This window comes from Periplaneta americana, chromosome 10 (genome assembly GCF_040183065.1).
Source record: "Periplaneta americana isolate PAMFEO1 chromosome 10, P.americana_PAMFEO1_priV1, whole genome shotgun sequence".
In the NCBI taxonomy this organism is placed as follows: Eukaryota; Metazoa; Arthropoda; class Insecta; order Blattodea; family Blattidae; genus Periplaneta; species Periplaneta americana.
Window position 1 is genome coordinate 22662145 of NC_091126.1, and position 21739 is coordinate 22683883.

Consider the following 21739-nt stretch of genomic DNA (forward strand, 5'->3'; position numbering starts at 1 on the left):
TGTATTTGGTAATTCAAGTGTCCGACTGCTGCTACCATCTACCTGTTTTTTGAGGTTCCTCCTGAATCAGTCGGCAAGAGACGGAAAATGGAATCCCAGAAAATTGATGCCAAGGAAGTATATGACCGTATAATTCAGGAAACTAGTTATCGTTTCCAGTCTTTAAGCTACCTAGACGCAACAAAATTGTTAAACAGCAAATTTTTCGACAATTTTTCGCATAATTTTCCTGAACGCGAACTTGAAGTTGTTGTCAACAGCTATACTTTACCGAAGAAAAGAGTGTTAAAGACACAACTTTGAGTTCTATACGGAAGACCAAACTTCAGGAATATAGATGGACCTGTTCAATTGTTACAATACATAGCCTCCAACAATTCACAGGATCCTTTCTGTGAAGTAACGAAGTTGTTAAATATTTTGGTTACAAAACCAATGACCACTGCTGAGCCAGAAAAAAGTTTTTCTTACTTAAAACGCATAAAAAATTTTTAAGGAACACTATGTCCCAGGATCACCTCACTGCTCTTGCAATACTGTCAATAGAAAATAGTATGATGTCCAAGATGGAGGGGTTTAACATCAGGGTAATTGACAAGTTCTGCAGTAGGAAGGAACGTCGTATTTATTTCATATTTCGTCACTAGGCGAGTCTCAAATTAAGATAAATACATATAAGTGTATACAGCAGGCCAATATAGAGATTGTAGCACACTCATTATTTTGACCACCAGACGCTAATGAATAGTACAGAGTTTACTGAAATGGACCTACATTTTAACAAAGGTCGAGAAGAGGCCGGGAATTTTTTCCTGGAGCCATTTTCTTAAAAAGAAGTTCTTTAACATGCCGTATACCTACGCTTCAGCCCCTACTCTATTTCTAAAGATTTTTATTCTCTTTGAGGGAACGAATATGTTGAAATTTATTAGCCGGAATTTGAATCGTTCTTACGGAGAACTGGAATATTAGAATTCTGCCAGGGGAATTTCTGCAAACATTGGAATAAAATCAAGATATGAATGTAAATTAGCCTCTCCGTGACATATATTATGAGATAAGTAATGACAAAGTTGGTACGCCACAAACCAATGCCGAAAGCTTTGAAACCGACGTCAGTTGGTGTGAAAATCCGGGCAAGATATTGGTTTAAGTTTGATGGCTACGGTGAACCTTTAGCCCACTTGAAACTTGGGTCCCGCGGTTTACACTAATTCATCGGTCGGAGATGTAACCAGCCAGGATTAAACGAATGGGTCCACCGGGAGAGTTAGTTGATTAATGTGGAGGTCTCCTGAGCTCTGGGCATTCGGGGGAGGTTTGCCAGGAGAGAGGTAGGAGGAGACCGTGTGAAGTCTCAGGTCACACAAAACCAAGAACCGAAATATCTGTGACCGGCGTTACGATAAGCAGGGTCCTCTTCCAGATGGTCCGCACGACTGTACAATCACCTGACTGCAAACTCGGCTCAGGTTTCGTTGTGCCAAACTTAACTTTCAAAATCGTGGCTGAAGGCGAGTTAATCCTTAACCCTTTGTAGCACAAATGTGTTTTTTCTTATGTTTTTCGTATCATGGATCATAACAAAGCTTCGAACATTTTTTTTTTTCAAAATTTTAGCTCTGCACTCAATTTTAAACTAAGATGGCACTTCTATGTACCCTCAAGAGGTGGTTGCATGGTGGAACATCTGTGCTATAATTGAGAGATGCTCTGCAATAACAAGGTATGTGTAAGAAGTGGGTGTTTGGCAGTAAGTATTGTCTTCATCAACAAAGAAAGGCCTTTGCAAATCTGCGTTTTTGAATTAGTATTATTGATAGTTTATACAGGAACATCATTTTATTTTTACTAACATTTATAAAATTAAACTGGCTATACTTTGGATAAACACCGTTTACTTCCCCTTTCCACGACTGGAGTTCGATGATACTGGCGTAATATACAAACAAATTACTTTATTAGGCATAGGAGGGAAGAAAAGTAGTTCATCCATTTACGTAAACTAGGAAATATCGCGATTTTGAGTTTGATAATTTTCATTAGGTTTTTGTTTAATCAAAATACGGTACAGTATTAACAATGAGTGTTTTTACTCACGAATTGAGCTGTCCATGTGGACGTATTCATTATGCAGTGTATATTGTACTGTCTACAGCACATTAGCGTACAATATAGAGAATGAAGTTAAATTGAAAAATAATCATAATATGGATATTTAAACACATTTTTGAAAATGGTGGCCGTTCATTTCGATACAGGCTTCAGTTCTGATCTGCATATTATCGCACTATAGATTATTGTACCTAATCCCAATTACCAGTTTCTTTCTTCGTACTAGTAACTCATGTTGAAATAATTCTGTACCTACTCTATAAAAGAGTATCTTACGTACTGTAAATTCAATCTTCACTTCTGCCCGATCAGAAAAGATAAAATTACTCAGACATACTATCTACTGTCCGTCCAAGTGGTTATGTCGTAGGGTCGTAGAAAGGGAGGAAATCACGTGACAGTTAATTACTTAACAAGGCCATTTTATTTAAGTTATTTTAAACAGTTGTATAATATTACGTAGACGTCCAATTCCTAACAGAAATTAATGTTCTCAGAAAAGAGCTAAGACAGCCCAGCCACTAGCATTTAGAGAGAGGCGAATACAAGCAGGTGGGGAAAATCGGGATGCGACGTAGGCAAATGGACGACAGTACCCGTGCGAAAATGATTCGATATTGAGAGCTCTTTCGTCACTGGAAATCGGGAACATATTTTTGGAACGTACTGTTTACTATGACCGTAAGGCTACTATGAGTGTATATGTGGTCTTGGATCTGTGTGGAGGAGGGCTGAACTTCATTAATAGAAGGGGTGGGAGTGAAGTACATTAAAAAATTCAGGTACAATAAAAATTGAAGTAAAAATAAAATGATGTCCCTGTATGTATAGGCCTAAGTTTAATGTATTATTCGTCAAACTCTCGTTATTGAATTTGTTATTTTGATACAATAATTGTGACGACTATATCGTGGTATGTGCACATTACTTCATTCATTCATTCATTCATTGTGTTCTGCCAAGGGCTGGTCTTTCACTGCAAACCCAGCATGCTCCAGGCTTTCCTATTTTCTGCTTTTCTCTTTGCGCATATAATCCATGTATCTTAATGTCATCTATCATCTGATATCTTCTGTATCGGACATCGTGGAAAGAGTCATGCTATGTTTGCAGTTTTTCTTGGGAAAGGTAAATGCGGTAGCTTCCCGTTGCTTTCCGCACACCACACTCTCGTTCGCATCTTAAAAGATCCCAGGGTGCCCCAGCGTGGAGGTGAGGAGAGTGGATTTAACTAATTAGGCCCCCCGGAATTCATTGGAATTCACAGTAAGAGTTAAATATCAGATATATCAGGGTTTTCGACCCGGTCAAAGACCGGGAAATCCCAATTAGCCTTTGCCCCCCCTGTATGTCTACTTACCTTGTTACTGCAGGGTCCACACCTGCGGAGTAACGGTCAGCGCGTCTGGCCGCGAAACCAGGTGGCCCGGGTTCGAATCCCGGTCGGGACAAGTTACCTGGTTGAGGTTTTTTCCGGGGGTTTCCCTCAACCCAATACGAGCAAATACTGGGTAACTTTCGGTGATGGACCCCGGACTCATTTCACCGGCATTACCACCTTCATATCATTCCGACGCTAAATAACCTAGATGTTGATACAGCGTCGTAAAATAACCAAAAAAAAAGTTACTGCAGGGCACACCTCATTTGTAGAGAAAGAAAGAAAACTGTGGTTCTTCTGAACAACCACTAAGCTACTAATGGTTAACTGACCCTTTGGGATTACTTTAATTTTATAATTAATGTAGTAGTTATATTTTTATTTGAAGAACCTTGCTACTCTATTTAGCTCCTATTTAGCACACTGTGAGCATCGTTACCGCATAAATATTTTTGGAGACTGAAAAATGGACAAGACGATGAAATCAGTGAGGACAACAGAGAAGATCCTTCAGCAAAGAATATATATTACGGTCGGAATAAGTTCAAGTAGTCCACCGTTCCTCCTATAGGAAATGTCAAAACACAAAAAAATAACACAGTTAAATTTTTCCCCGGATTGAAAGATATGGCAATGCTCGATGTGGATCCTCCTGAACCGATTCAAATATTGTATGAAATCTATCATTTATCGAATAAAATGGCTGCTAAAGTGATTTCACACAAAAACAAAATCTTTCAGAAGTTAGACAGAAATAATTTATCAAAACATTATACTAAATCTTCGCCCCGCAACTTAGCGTCGTGGTCTAAGCCATCATGCCTACCACTGGTGTTACGGAATGCATGGTGTTTGGAATCCTTATGGGAAAGAGATTTACTCTTGAAATTTCGGCTAGTGTACATACCCAGCACCGTGATAAATGTGGAGAGTTAAAATAGGTAGCGAAATCCGGTTTCGAAAACCAAATCTAACCAACTCGTGCTACCGACTGGATGCCTCATTTCTGGTTGGATGACGGTCTCGAATAATTTTAATTTCAATTTTATTCCTAATCTGTCCTTGTTTTTTTGTATACGCTGACTATGCCCATGGCATTTGTTTTATGTTCATGGCTGTAATTAAATTAAATTAAATAAACCGCAAACACCTTAACCACGAAATCACCGAGGACGTCTTCACCAATTTATTTATTCCTTAATTTAATTTAATTTGTTTAATTTATTTTATTTAATTTATTTCACTTAATTAATTAATTAATTTATTTTTAATTATTTATTTATTTATTTATCTGTGTATCTGTTTATTTATTTATCTGTCTGTCTGTCTGTCTGTCTGTCTGTCTGTCTGTCTGTCTGTCTGTCTGTCTGCCTGCCTGCCTGTCTGCCTGCCTCACTGCCTGTCTGTCTATCTATCTATCTATCTATCTATCTATCTATCTATCTATCTATCTATCTATCTATCTATCTATCTATCTATCTATCTATCTATCTATCTATCTATCTATCTATCTATCTATCTGTCTGTCTATCTATCTATCTATCTATCTATCTATCTATCTATCTATCTATCTGTCTGTCTGTCTGTCTGTATTGTCTTGTCTTGTCTTGTCTTGTCTTGTCTGTCCATCCATCCATCCATCCATCCATCTATTCAATCTGAAAAAATGCAGTTTCTTCATGTCGTTGTGCATAATACTAATGTTCACAATTTATTTTCTTCAAATATTTTTCAAAAGACATAATATAAATTAATGTACCCAAGTAACGTGATGAGTTTTCGTTTCCTGAATTTCACACAAAGGGCACTTTTTATCATCCTGAAGCTACTTATTCTAATTTTCTGTTCATGCAATAGGTAGGATGGAAGAGAAGGCCTTATGGCCTTAATTCTGTCAGATTAAATAAATAAATTAATAAATATAAATAAATAAACAAACAAATAAATAAATAAGGAAATAAATAAATAGTTAAATAAATAAATAAATAAATAAATAAAAGAGGCTTTTACTTGAACGCGTAAAAATTATCAATCTACTAATATTTAAATTGTGCAGATATTTGATGTAATACTCATTGCCTTATAATTTATAATTTGGAAATATTTTAAGAGATAAATAATAATTTTTAGGTGCATAATTTTCTTTGGTGTAGTATATAATATTACGTAAGACTTGAAAAAATATTTTTAATTTTCCTTACGATATGGATGGATGGATGGATGGATGGATGGATGGATGGATGGATGGATGGATGGATATAATATTCATGCTGAAGACATTATAGTTAATGCATTGTGTCGTCAATAAAAACATAAAATAAAAATTAATGTTATAAAATTCATCTAGGTTGTACAAAGGGTTTAGTCAATAATGTCTTGATCTTACGCTTGTAAGCATTAATGGATAATCCCCTTATATTACTAGGTAAACTATTGGAAAGTCTGATACTGTTTCAAAGCTATTTTGAGTAATGCAGAATTTATTTTTATTATGACTATTACACTATTACTACGTCACACTACTTTCGACCAATAAAACGGTACGAAAGGACGTCTTTCAACCAATCATGGCTGCTTATCGCACAATTTTATCGCGTCCCTAGCATTTGTTTAATTTTATCGTGTCTCTAGCATTTGTTTAATTTTATCGCGTCCCTATCATTTGTTTAATTTTATCGCGTCCCTATCATTTGTTTAATTTTATCGCGTCCCTAGCATTTGTTTAATTTTATCGCGTCCCTATCATTTGTTTAATTTTATCGCGTCCATAGCATTCGTTTAATTTTATCGCGTCCCTATCATTTGTTTAATTTTATCGCGTCCCTAGCATTTGTTTAATTTTATCGCGTCCCTGTCATTTGTTTAATTTTATCGCGTCCCTATCATTTGTTTAATTTTATCGCGTCCCTATCATTTGTTTAATTTTATCGCGTCCCTAGCATTTGTTTAATTTTATCGCGTCCCTATCATTTGTTTAATTTTATCGCGTCCCTAGCATTTGTTTAATTTTATCGCGTCCCTATCATTTGTTTAATTTTATCGCGTCCCTAGCATTTGTTTAATTTTATCGCTTCCCTATCATTTGTTTAATTTTATCGCGTCCCTAGCATTTGTTTAATTTTATCGCGTCCCTGTCATTTGTTTAATGTTATCGCGTCCCTATCATTTGTTTAATTTTATCGCGTCCCTATCATTTGTTTAATTTTGTCGCGTCCCTATCATTTGTTTAATTTTATCGCGTCCCTAGCATTTGTTTCTTTGTTTGCCAACATTTCACACTGCGCTGGTCTGGACGTCAAAAAAAATAGAAAATTACAAACCACTCCAGTCCATGCACAACAGATTCAAATATGACTCCCATTGACATTCAAGAACAAGAATTAATAAAGATCACTGATCATACCTATGCATCTTCTGAAATCCTATTTACAAATAAATGAAGAGCACCATTCGGAAATCCTGAATAAGTTGAATACACCATGTAGGCCTACATCAACGAGTTCCACTTCTATTACGCACACTTCCAATGTAACATAAATTGAACCACCAACCACATTCAAATTTGAAAATTGTACATTCAATAATTATTCCTTTTAAAATTATTCATGTTTATTTTTTATGTCATCGTCGTTAATTAAAACTTTTCTAACACTTGTGTATATTAGTTAGGTTATGTTATAGCTTCTGCTATATGATATTATGGATAGTCACGTATCAGAGATTGTTTAATATTAAGATTTATTGAAAATCATCTGTCAAGTGACGTTGATTACTGGGATTCGGATAATTGAAGTGGAATGTTGCATTTTAATAAAAATGAAACTGAATCAACAAAGCCTTCTTGACTAGTAACATTGCCATCGTGTATAATAGATCGAGAACTTCTCGACGAGAGGGCATTGCTCACTATTGCCATCTAGCATGCATCTAGCGTAATATTTGTAATGTTGAGATGGTACAATAATACATTTGAAGACAATTGTATTTTCGTAAGCCAATTTATATTTGGTTGTGTTGGAGTACTTTGTTACTTCTAATCTTTATATACTTTCTTCTCATCAAGTAATAGTCAATTAAATCCCACTCGAGTTTTGATTTTCTCTAGATAAATCAAAACGTCTAGTGAGATTACTGTTGATAAATGTCTGAACAATTTCGAGTTGGATAATTACGTAAGTTAAAACCATAAAAAAATATATATTTCGAATAATTATTCTTAATATAAATAACGTACCTCAGGGCATATAAAGACGTTAACGTTAACACACCACAGAAAACCGTCATGGCTCTTTTCTGCAAAATAAAAAGTAAATATCAGAGTGCATACATCTCAAAAACAATAATTGAATAGAAAGGAGCTTCATATTTTACTGGTAGTTTTTAATTAGATATAACGTTTAGAGTAGAATATTAGAATACTACTTTTGTGTTTAGTTTTATTTTAAAATTATTTCGTTTCATTATAAAAATCACTCTAAAATTTGTAACGTCTGTTAACATACTTTAAATTGTTGTTTCATTATCATAAGAATATTATAGTCTAATTTATTATACTTGATTTTTTAATGTGTACACAAATTCAGTTTACTAATACGGTTTGTATTCAAGCTACGTGCACTCTATGCAAATACAAATTTAAGGAAGCAATCATTTGCAAATGACGCAATGAAACATTTTGAATTGTAAATTAATAATCAAAATGGTATATTATATCAAAGAAATTCTGCTCAGTTTCTTTGGCAGATTTAGTGATCTTAAGATAATTAATTGGAATGTTGGTTTACATCAGTAAAATTTCAATATCTAGAACCAATATTTGGTCGCCACATAATAGGAGAGTACATTTACAGTTGTGGTCCGGTAACGGACTTCTGTGGCGAGATTGTTTATTCCAATCTATGAAAACAACTGCGCACAACGACTAGCTCTCATAGCGATCGTTTAAATGAGAGATGGGAATGAGTGTGCATTTGAATCACGTGGATTCAGTGCATTCACTAGTGTGCATTGTTCTGAAGATTGTCTGATCTCCAGGCACTCTCGATTTTTCTTATCACGCTGAAGTCAGTGTTCGATAAACATCCATTGTAGCACTTCAGAAGCGAACTAAATACGTAAACAATCTTGTATATAAACAGAGCTTTTGTGAGTCAGTTACGGTATGCCGATTACAACACCTTTGAAGAAGTACATGGTCTCTTCGTCACTGGCAGTACATGGCGCATAGATATAATAGCTTTCAAGGAATCTATAAGATCTGGATTCATAATTGATCCCACTGTGCGTTTCGAAACGAATGAGAAACAGTCAGCAGAAGTGGATAAGGAGAAAAAGAATATCTACAATCCTACCATTCCATATTACTTCCAAAAGTACCAGCTAGAAGAGCTTGAAGTAATCGGACTTCTGGTTGGAGCAAGAGGTACCGCTACTCTCTTCATGAAAGATGTGTTTAAGAGGCTTGGAATACCTAATATATTATTCCGATTGTAATTTTAGCTGCATTGAAAGGATCAATTGCTCTCCTGAAACATCACCTGTATTCGAAATGAAACCAAGTTCATTAGTATTCTTTACTTTTTTGTAATACTTGCCTCTCTAAAACTAGGTATATTTCCACCAATCACAAAATTTATTTGCAGCTATGTTCTTGTAGGAGTTTCATTGTGAAAACAAAATTAATGGTTCACTGAACTTGTAAACATTTATATGGTTAATTACTCTTTGTCCCTTGTGGCAGCTCACGAATAGTGAGAAGATTTCTAAATTTCCGCATTTTAGCATGACTGAAGTTAAAGTACGCTCAGTGTCTGAGTTGAATCGTCTGTGGGAAAGTGGTTATTTAATTGTGAAAATCATTTAGAAGGGCTTCAAGACACATTCCTGCGATGTCTCCATACTGATTAATATAGCCCTATTACGATTTATTATTGCGTTCTAAGTGGAATTTTATTTTCTCAAAGTGGTAATAACTTTTCCAAAGAATAAACAGTGTCCAAACATTTACCTCCTGAAATATGACCACTATGATATAACTTGTCCCCAACGACGATTTGAATTCGTTCCCATTGTTGTCCACGGTCAGACGTGCTAATCGTTATTCAACAGCGGCGGACTTCTTTGTAGATGTTATAATTCAGATGTTCTATTTCATAAAATTTCATTTGTATTCCCAGCGTTTGTTGGGCTGATAACACTGCTTAACAGCCATTTTGCATCTGGTGTTTGATATATCAATTCATATCAATTTTTGGTTGTAGAATCCGAAACGACCTTCAGAGTTGCTGTGTTACGTAAGGTTTTGAGATATTTTAAATTTTATATGGATTGTTGAAACGGAGAAAAATTCTCTCCGGCGCCGGGATTTGAACCCGGGTTTTCAGCTCTACGTGCTGATGCTTTAACCACTAAGCCACGCCGGATACAATCCCGACGCCGTTTAGAATCGTCTCAGATTAAGCTCCATCTCTTGGGTTCCCTCTAGTGGCCGCCCTCTGCACTACGTCATAGATGTCTATGAACGCAGGACCGAAGTCCATACATGTGTTGAGGTGCACTCAGATGAGTGACTGATTGGCCGGGATCCGACGGTATGGGCGCCGTCTTAAATCACAAAGTGATTTATTACGCATATCATATATATATTTTGATGTACCGAAGTACATATGATATTTCCATGCAGATATTCTGCGTCATCACATGATGAAAGAGAGATGGAACGGAGAAAATTCTCTCCGGCGCCGGGATTTGAACCCGGGTTTTCAGCTCTACGTGCTGATGCTTTAACCACTAAGCCACGCCGGATACAATCCCGACGCCGTTTAGAATCGTCTCAGATTAAGCTCCATCTCTTGGGTTCCCTCTAGTGGCCGCCCTCTGCACTACGTTATAGATGTCTATGAACGCAGGACCGAAGTCCATACATGTGTTGAGGTGCACTCAGATGAGTGACTGATTGGCCGGGATCCGACGGTATGGGCGCCGTCTTAAATCACAAAGTGATTTATTACGCATATCATATATATATTTTGATGTACCGAAGTACATATGATATTTCCATGCAGATATTCTGCGTCATCACATGATGAAAGAGAGATGGAACGGAGAAAAATTCTCTCCGGCGCCGAGATTTGAACCCGGGTTTTCAGCTCTACGTGCTGATGCTTTAACCACTAAGCCACGCCGGATACAATCCCGACGCCGTTTAGAATCGTCTCAGATTAAGCTCCATCTCTTGGGTTCCCTCTAGTGGCCGCCCTCTGCACTACGTCATAGATGTCTATGAACGCAGGACCGAAGTCCATACATGTGTTGAGGTGCACTCAGATGTGATGACGCAGAATATCTGCATGGAAATATCATATGTACTTCGGTACATCAAAATATATATATTTTATATGGATTGTTTAATTTTTTTTAGGTTGTTTGTGTTGTCATTTTTTTCAGAAATATTGTACAATAAAATAAGGACTATGATGGTTAAACTTTTTATTTGAGTGTAATATACGGTGGAAGAAGGTAGGCTGTACTTACAAATCACTTGGGCTACAAATCAGAAAATTGTTGAAAGATCCTACCTTTAAAGGGAAGCTCACAAATCTTGAGTTTACCCCAAGGTCCTCTTTAAAAACTATTGTTTACGGATTTCTGGGTAACAAATGGGACGATAAATATTTCCATAGTGGCTGCTCTGCTAGATAACTACAAGAACTAAAAATTCACATTTACACTCACACCTTGACTGTTTCCTAGAGAAATGAGGTGCTTGTAGTGACGAACAGGGTGAAAGTTTTCACCAGTACACACTAACATGGAGAGTCTTTATCAAGGTTACTGGAACTGCTCAGTGATGGGTGATTGCTCTTGGTTTCTTTTCAGAGAGACGAATGAGACAGCGTACAAAAGTAAAGCATCATCATCCCACTTTCCCGAAAGAAATTTATTTTAAACATTGTAAATATTAACGTCTTGGATTACTGTGAATTATTTTAGTGATTTTGTAGGTTTATAAGATTTTTAATGTTATTAACAAAACTTCAGTGAGTTCTGAGCGTTATGTTATATTTGTATTTAAAATGAGCCATGTCTGCCAATATCGTATCTTTGCTGACTTTGTGTTAGTGCTATGTATATAGGAAATGTGACGTGATAGAAAGAAGCTGATTTATCCACTGAATTCAGCACCCCAAAATGAGGTAAATCGACCCATTTACAAACCAGATACACGAAAAAAGTTTCTATTTGTTCCAAGTGTAATTATTGGGAAATGAGTGGTTAGGGTATTTCCCTAGGATACCCCGTATATGTCATTATTATTTTACAAATTTCATTCCAAAAACACTTGATTTCACCTTAACTTTCCCCTAATTTGACGCCACTTCAATTCACCAAAATTTATGACTTAGATCCGCATTAACATTCGGTAATGACAGATGCTTTAGATAGTGTGTAGGGACTGCAAGTGGAAAATTTAGTGGACAAAGATTGTATTGATCCTCGCCTTTAGTTCAGCGGTAGTGCGCTGCCTCATCATTCCGTGGACTTTATTTCGATTCCCAGTGTAGACGAGATTTGAGAACGTCGTATTCTCCTGTTTTATATACTTTGTACAGTTCATTAAGCCACAGATTCTATTTCGCGTTACCTTTCTTTCTGTTTTTAAATGTTTCGCTAAAAAAATAAAATGGGATATGATGACGTGAATGTTCGGTAATACTAGGTGAAGATACTTAGCCAGGTTCTACATGAAGACTAGAACAGAAAATGTACGCTCACAAAGTAACTCATGCAAATTACGTTAAGTATTGTATTACAATCCGGTAAAACATCAGGATATATGAGTGGTGCATGCAGTCAAGATTGCAAGCAGGAACGTTGTGAGGAACACGACTTTTAAACTCGAATTAGAAGATAATTACTTCTAATAACACATGCCAGCAAAATCAAGGGTCATAAAAACTTACCTCAAATATTAGGCTATATTTATGGTTTCTTGGGGTTCTGCATCCAAAAATGAGCACAGATTTTCTCTATCACGTACCTTTTTCCGCAAAATGTATTGGCACTTTTAGGAATGTGAATGTAGCGTTATTTAAATTAATAAGAAAAAGTGATGAAGTGCAACATGTTCTGTGGCAAATGTTAAAGGCAATTTTGCAAAAACTATTCGATTGTCATAATTAGCAACTCAAATTTAGCCAAACGTTATATACCACCTTTTTCTCTTCATGGTGAAGTTGTATTTGTTGTCTTTCCTCTTGTGTGAGGTTCAAGAGATGTTCTTCGTGGGCAGTGTCCTATTTGTTCCCAGTGACTGCTTCTTGCTTCGCTGTTCCAATCACAGAGGAAATATGAAACTTAGTATACCCAGTCTGCTGACCAAGAAGCATACACAGCACTTTCAAATCTCTACAGATCTTCCAGTTGTGATCTTTATTTTATCTTTGTAAGAACCAGTTCAAGATTCTCATAAGTGTCTTTAAGATGTACTGAATGACCAACAGGCAACGAAGCATACCTACTTGTTGCCATCACTGCCTTCAGACTTCTTTTAGAGGACTCGGTAAAATTCTCCATTCATCCACTTCGTATTGAACATTAAACTTCTGTGTCAAACCAGAGATATCACTACGCTATACTGAGTCACCCTCTTATGAACAGTAGGACGTAAATTACTCTTCTCTACTCTTGTCCCAATGATGAAATGTTCCTGGTGTCAGCAAATTTATTTCTTTTATTCTGGAGCGTAACAGCTCAGCTTTTTCCTTGGGTATTACTAAATCTCTTATAAAATCATTGATTTCAAACTGGTAAACTCTTCAGCACTTTCACCTTCTACATCACGCAGCCTTCTAAGTTATGTTTCTGATCCTCATCAACAGGTTAGTACAAAATTTTACATTGGATCACTGGCTTATGGATGCAGAAAAATCACTAGTCCATTAATAATATAAAACATAAAATGTATTTTTGTGTAAAAATGGTGCGTGATGTGCCATTTTTGACGTAATTTCTGACTTCAGCACACAAAAATACATAAAGGATAGTTACAATATTTTAAAAAGAGGTTTTCGTCACAGGTCTGTGTAATTGTAACAGACCCTCTGCTTTTGTTGATGGACAAATTATTATTTACCACGAAGAAGGGATTTTTCATGCAATTCTTTTTCCATACCAGAAAGGATAATGTTCCCTTAATTTTTATGCCAATGTAGAAGTTTTTTGTACTTCCAAGGAAATGAGTTCTTTGTCATTTGTTGCTAGAAACATGCTAAGAGTGGGGAAAAACATAGAATTTTCCCCTGATATCTGTGAAATCACTCGCGGACCCACAAGAGTCCGCGTACAACAGTTTTGGGACAGCTATTTTAAAGAATTTACTTCTCTCCCAAAGGATGTCATTTAAAACATTTTAAGGGGAGTGAATAGTATATTTTGAATTTTTTTCCTAATTGATGGACTTTTTTTTTCATTTTTGTGTTGAAATAGCATTTTTGCAACAACTTAAATTTGAGATTAGTCTGAAAAAAAACATTTTTGGAACCCAAATTTTGGAAAGGACTACAAGAAGACAGTAGTTCTCTAAAATGGATATATCTCAGTCATTTTGATAGATAAATTAAAAATTTTCATGACATTTTACCCCTATAAGCATCTTCTTTAAAACGTTTACAGCACAATTTTTATATTCGCTTTGATAAATTTAAGATGAAAATTACATTTTAAGAATGAATTTTACAGTCAATTTTAATGAAGTATGGAGGGATGTAATTTCAAGTGCGACAAGATAACAAAATTCTATTACAGAGAAATTTTCCTAATAGCCTCGAATATGTACGTTCCAAATGTAGTGTATGTAGCGTTAATAGTTCCGAAGATATACAAATCTTTGCATGACAATAAAGGGACAAAGAAAAAAATTAAAGTTACGGAAAATTGCAAACAAAATGTAGTTTAATTTTAAAACTTTGTGCTGCAGAACTTTAAAAATGGCTAAGAAGGCTGTAAGTGCATATAAAATTGTATGTATTAGGCTATATTTTCACACATCAGAGATGATTTAAAGAATTTTTTTAATTTACTAGTTTTCCTCCTTATTTAGGCATCCTCTCCCATTGGAAACACTGTACAGCAGAGCAGCTCTGATAAGGGATAAGTGCGTATCAGATTATATGTAATATATTTTTCACAAATGAATGTGTACGTACTTTGAAGTACAGGGACATCATTTTATTTTTACTTCAATTTTTATTGTACCTGAATTTTTTTTAATGTACTTTACTCCCACCTCTTCTACTAGTGAACTTCCAACTATTCTCCTCACAGAACCAAGCGTATACAGTCAAAGTCTCCTTAAGGTCGTAGTAAACACAAACAGTATTGAGTTAGTGAGTATAGTACGTTCTAGAAATATGTTCACGTTTTCAAGTGACGAAAGAGTTTTCAATATTGAATCATATTTTCTCACAGCTACCGTCGTCCGTTTGCCTACGTCGCATCCCGATTTCCCTCACCCGCAACTGTTTAAAATAACTTCGATTAAAGTAATTAACTGTCACGTGATTTCCCCCCTTTCTACGATCCTGGGACATAACCACTTGGACGGACAGTAGATAGCATGTCTGAGTAATTTTATCTGTGCGGGTCGGACAGAGGTGAAGATTGAATTTACAGTACGTAGGGTATTCTTTTATATAATAGGTATAGAATTATTTCAACATGAGTTACTAGTACGAAGGACGAAACTGGTAATTGGAATTAAATGCAATAGTCTATAGTGCGATAATATGCACAAAAGAACTGAAGCCTGTATCTAAATGAACGGCCACCATTTTCAAAAATGTGTTTAAATATCCATATTATGATTATTTTTCAATTTAACTTCATTCTCTATATTGTACACTAATGTGCTCTAGACAGTATAATATACACTGCATAATGAATACATACGAATGGATAGCTCAATTCATGAGTAAAAACACTTATTGTTAATACTGTACTGTAATTTCATTAAACAAAAACCTAATGAAAATTATCGAACTTAGAATTCCGATATTTCCTAGTTTACGTAAATGGATGAACTACTTTTCTTCCCTCCTATACCTAGTAAAGTAATTTGTTTGCATTTTACGCCAGTATCATCGAACTCCAGTCGTGGAAGGGGGTAGCAAACGGTGTTTCCAGTTTTCAACCGTTACTCCAAAGGTAGAGTCAGGTTAATATTAAAAATGTTAGTAAAAATAAAATGATGTCCTTGTATATATTTTTAATTCGCTAGTTTTCCACCATGTGAAAATCATCCTTTCCCTTTAATATATCTTAAAATTATTTCGTCAGTGATCCGGGTTTAACTCCTGAGAACCTCGGATGTATCGTTATGATTGTGGTACTATTGCTAAAACTGTTTCCAACGTTGTAATCCGTGTTGTGCTCTCGTTCTCTCTCCCTCTCTCTCACTCTCTCACGCAGCCACCCCGTGTTTATTGACGTAGATGTCCGGATCTTGATAGAGCTACGGTAGTGAAGTTCCTCGAACCATCTGCCCGACACAGTACTCAAAGCCCCGGAAGAATAGGGAGTCTAATCTATCAACAGGAAACCAAGTCTAATAAGGTAGAAACAAAGATAACTTATAAATAGAATGAAAGAACGCCGGGAAGGGAGAGTAGCACCGCAACCTTATATGAATTGTTTTATACTTTCTGGACGTCCGGAAATGAACCAAAGTTTCAAATATATTATAAATTATCTTATGTAATACGACGAATGATTTTCATCTTGTCGATAATTTCACAAGCGCGGAAAGGAGCGATTCAACGCGTGGGAAATTGTCTATAGTAATGTCCAGGCTTCAAGACTTTAGACCCGATACAATAAGTTTACTGTGCATGCACTGTAAGTTGTTGGCTCGCTGCAGGTAGATAGAGATGTGTTGAGGTAACAACGTTCTATTTAGAGTAGAGTACGGTAGTATGGGGAAACACACACATATGGACATTCTGAAAGTAAATATACATTACACAATGATAATGTCAAATGAATTTGAAAAGCATTTATTCTCCTGTCTTTTATAAGCATTTGTGTTTAATTATACACAGTGTTAATGGTGGAAATAAACATGTAGCACTTATATTTTTTTCATTTATCGTATTGGTCGTCTTCAGGAAGTGCAGTTACAGTACCGAATTGCAATATACGTACTACAAGATACATTCTCAGTGTCTCAAACGTAAATCTTTTTCGGTTATCTGCCAAAGTTTGTACTGTAGAAAGCTGCGCTCTACGTCGCATGACGTAATAGGAGGAAAACGAAAATACCTAACATTATTGCAGTCTCTAAGAGACAGTCCTTTATTCTCGGGGGACTCTATGTCCACTAATTTGCTGTTTATGTTACACAATGTTCCATATCCGTTATTTTTACATAAAATTGATTTCCACTTCTGTTTTACACGTTCAGTAACCGGTGTACTTGATGTCTCATTAATTCTCTGCATCATTTTCTAAATTAATTTGAGGGCTTCCGGCATCTCTTGCTCTGACTTTTCTAACCGTGTAATAGTTTCAGACACAGTTTGTGTGAAAACCAAATTATTCGTCAGAACCTTCAAATCCGAGCGTTTTCCTTTGCGTATTTGTTGGCATTCATTCTACAGTACCCCCACCCACTGTACGCTTTACCACTATACTCAGTACGCAGTTATGCGGATTTCCCATTGAACTGCTCTGTTGGGTCCGAAGTCTCGAAGCCTGGTAATGTCACAAGAGATCAAAAAATTATTCCTCCGCAAGGAAATAACTTGAAGAAAAACTACTGATTCAACATAAATACAAGTTATGTGTTCATGAGCAGTAAAAATTCAGCTGTCTTGCTTCAACGCTTTTTGAGAAAAGTTTCCTCTGTAAGCCATAATTTAACATCAAGATAAGCAATTCTGTATCCCATCAACCCATATCCGTAGCAGAATGGTCTGTAGTAAATGCGAGAGGCAAATTATAATATAATACAGGTATGCTCAAAACTGTAAAAACACCGATTACACGGATGATGCTGCACTGCATAACACACACAGTGTACGGACTGGGCTCCGCAACTACATCGCAGCACCTCCCGTGGCATAGTTCTTAGACTCTTACAAATAGGATAATAAACTGAATTTGAAAAAGGAAAGAGTATACACTGCAATATTCTGTTATTACATTATTTATTACACAGTATTTAATATAGTTACGATATTATTATATCATAGATAATGTCATTTTCATATTCCACCATACATCGCGATCTATTCAACATCTGCTTTCTTTTCTGGAAGTAATCGGGAATCTATTTCCAACGAATTTACTGCAATGCGCTAAAGATACTCATCTGTTAATCGGGACCATGTTTGGATTTAGCAACCTTCATTCTCGAAAATAATTGTTCGCACCCATATTTCGAGGCGAAAGTAGCTAACATAGTGGCAGCGAATAAGCTCATCTTGGAATATTTCGTTTTGTTCATTTTTAAATAATTCTATGCTTGTCAAATCATACTCTCTACATTTAGTTCTGGATTCTACGTTACTTTGTAAATCAATTAGCTCGTCCTGGAGCTGCACTCTCACGGATTGTACTAAATTTACTACGAAAGGACTAACAAAAGATTAATATCACTCTCCATACGTCTAAAATCACTAAATCTATGTTCTGTCTATTTATCTATTTAAATAATACAAGCAATATAAAAAGAAGATACAGTAGTATTAACAAAATTTGAGACCGAATGAGCAGCGCTCGTGCTCGGTCGCAGTTCAGATACAATACTAAAATAAATAATAATAATAATAATAATAATAATAATAAAAATAAATAAGTAAAATAAAATAGGAACTAAAATATAATTACAGCGGCAATGGAATTATACAATATAATATTAACACTAGAGAAGAATAATATCGCACGTGAAAAGTAGGACTAATATATATTTCAAAATTATAGAATACAAATATAATATAGGTTGATTAATTCATACACATAGGCTATAAATTTATTTAATCAAATTGAAGATATTAACACGTTTCTAATTTTCTTGTTATATGTTAGTGGGTTACATGTTAGAAGTTCTGGGTGTAATTTAGTTAAAGCATTGTACAACCGAGGGCCAAAATTTATGCTATGCTTTAGACCAGCAGATGTGAGACATTTAGGTTCTACTAATGTTGAATTAATATTTCGTCTTGTGTCATAAATGTGTGTCTGTAATACAAACTTATTACGATTTTTATGATAAAATTTTAACAGCGTATACTTATAAATTTGTTCAATATTAAATACATTAAATTCAGAATAAATTAATTTAGTTGGATAATCGAAACGTTTCTTCAAACAAACTTTAATTATTCGTTTTTGTAGTAAATTTAACGGACTAAGATTAATTTTTGTACTTCCACCCCAAACAATTATACCATATTGAATGATAGACTGAATAATGGCCAAATAAACATTTCGTAGAACTCTAATAGGTAAGTAGCATCGAAGATTAACGAATTTATAAATTGTTTTACGAAGCCTCTTACAAAGATAAGTAATGTGATGAGGCCATTTTAAATTCTGATCAATAATGATACCCAGATATTTGACATACGTGGCTTCTTTCAAAGGTGAACATTTACAACTTTTGGGATCTAAACAATTTTCACTCTGTATTATTAGTCTATATTTATCGCTAAATTTTAAATTTTGAACACTGGCAGCTGTTAACGAGAAAAGAACTAAAGTTGATTTAGATATATTTAAAGAAAGGAAGTTGGAATTAAGCCATTTTTTAACAATGTTAGCACCTATATTAGCATTTCTATATGCTTCCTGCCAAGAAAAACCACTGAAAATAACTACTGTATCATCCGCATATGAATATTTAGATCCATTAAATTTTTCTAAATTTATATTTAGCAGATCATTAACATATATTAGTAATAAAATAGGTCCCAAAATTGTTCCTTGCGGTACACCTGTATCAATATATTTGTATTCACTAAATTGATCTTCAATTTTGGTCATTTGCCTTCTGTTACTAAAATATGATTGGAATAATTTTAAAACTATACCTCTAACTCCAATAGTATGTTACTTACTTACTTACTAATGGCTTTTAAGGAACCCGAAGGTTCATTGCCGCCCTCACATAAGCTCGCCAGCGGTCCCTATCCTGTGCAAGATTAATCCAGTCTCTATCATCATACCCCACCTCCCTCAAATCCATTTTAATATTATCCTCCCATCTACGTCTCGGCCTCCCTAAAGGTCTTTTTCCCTCCGGTCTCCCAACTAACACTCAATACCCAAACATTTGTTTCCGATATCTAGTTCATTGATAATTTTTCCAGTAACATTAATAAGAGCGTCATCAGTAGAAATATTATTGCGGAAACCAAACTGATTTTTAGAGAGGATTTTATGTTTTTCTAAATAATTTATTAATCTATTCTTTAAACATTTTTCAAGCAATTTGGAAAATGTTGGAAGTAAAGATATAGGTCTATAGTTATTTAATTTTTTTTTATCTCCAGATTTGTATATTGGAATTACTATGGCACATTTCAAAACATCTGGGAATATACCTTGCACAAAACATAAGTTAAAAACATGAACCATGGGTTTTAATATATATTTGATAATAATTTTGAAAGTATTATTCTTAATTCCATCTATACCAGGAGCAATATTATTTTTTAACTTCTTAACCAAAATAATAATTTCATCTTCAGTTACAGGGAAAAGAAACATGGAGGAAGCTAAATGTTCATCTTGTGTCTCATTTTGTAGAGAAGAGTTAAAATTTGACTTATTAATGTTAGAAGTAACTTTGTGTCCTATCTCTGAAAAATAATTATTAAATTCGTTTGCAATCTCTTTTCTGCAATTTAATATTTCACCCTTATCATTTTTTAACTCCTTGATTGGCTGTGAATTCATATTTGAGCTGTTTCAGTACAGAGATATAATTAACTATATTTTGTTCAGGCACCATACACACAAGTTCACCATCCGTGAAAGGTTTTTAGAGCCTTAGCTAATTTCCAACATATTACATAGGCTAACTTGCTCCAAAACAATGTTTGTCCTTTCATGAAGTGCTTTCAATTCTTGAAGCTGTAGTACACGTTGCACCCCTGAAAAATTATTTTATCAAAATGTCTATTTCTGCTGGAATAAAATCAAAATAATAATAATAATAATATAATAATAATAATAATAATAATAATAATAATAATAATGTTGGCATATGAATACATATTACAGAAAACAGCTTCCCTGTCACTTCGGCATGTTCTGAGTGGCAAAGCCTATAATGTCGTTTTATGCTACTCAATAATATTCCTGACAGTACTTTACAACATTTACGTTTTCACCGAACGCACAACAGAAATAGTCTTCCTCCCACACTGTACGGAATGATCGTTTGCTTACAGAAGGTTTTTGACTGTCATTGTCCCGCACTTGCGTGCGTTTACTAAGTACTTGAACTGCCTTCCGCAGTCATCCGTCGAGCTTCGAACGAGGAACAGCACGCTCTACATTGGAAGGTTGTGATTACAGAACGTAATCGGGAGTCAGAGAGTGAGCATACCTGATATAATATTTCGTTAGTTATTTGCATTAATACATGTTTAGTATTACTATGTATATAATTAGTTAGAAGATATCTTACTTCTCTGAAATACAATGGGTTTATTACTCGCAGTTGATTGGTTGACGTCATTGATCTACTGCAGCCGTGGCGAAAATATTACTCACGAGCACATTGTGGCTCGCAATGATATCTGTGCATTTCCCTTGCTTCCCACCTTCCAAAACCCCCACCCTCTCATTCACTGGAGTCAAACTCCGTTCCATTTGCATTTGTCTCTGACCTGCGAGTGGCGTATCGTCGCAATGTCTCTCTCAAAAAACCATGTACCTCTAAAAAAAACGAAAGTTTCATGTATGATGGAAGGACGCATTTTTTTTGCTGCCAATATGATGAAAATATTAAATGTATGATTTTGTTCACAAGTATTACGAGGAAAACGGTTGTATGACATAAAACGGCATTATAAGTTACTACATGTTACTGATGAAACAATAAAAGGTTAAGTGTTGTTACTATTATTATTATTATTATTATTATTATTATTATTATTATTATTATTATTATTATCTCTGTACGTCGATCCTTTTTCAGCAGATGTATGAATAATGCGGTTAGGTCTTCAATTTAAA

The 21739-nt window shown here is 35.1% G+C and overlaps 1 protein-coding gene and 2 non-coding genes across 3 annotated transcripts in view; 1 reads left to right on the plus strand and 2 right to left on the minus strand.

Moving 5' to 3' along the window:
• Positions 1-21739, plus strand: part of LOC138707520 (MOXD1 homolog 2-like) — a 772674-nt gene that overhangs the window by 571393 nt on the left and 179542 nt on the right. The gene's annotated exons all lie outside the window — the stretch shown is intronic.
• On the minus strand, positions 9847-9918 carry TRNAY-GUA (transfer RNA tyrosine (anticodon GUA)). The gene has a single exon. It is a non-coding gene; the product is annotated as a tRNA-Tyr (tRNA).
• Positions 10229-10300, minus strand: TRNAY-GUA (transfer RNA tyrosine (anticodon GUA)). Its single transcript has one exon. It is a non-coding gene; the product is annotated as a tRNA-Tyr (tRNA).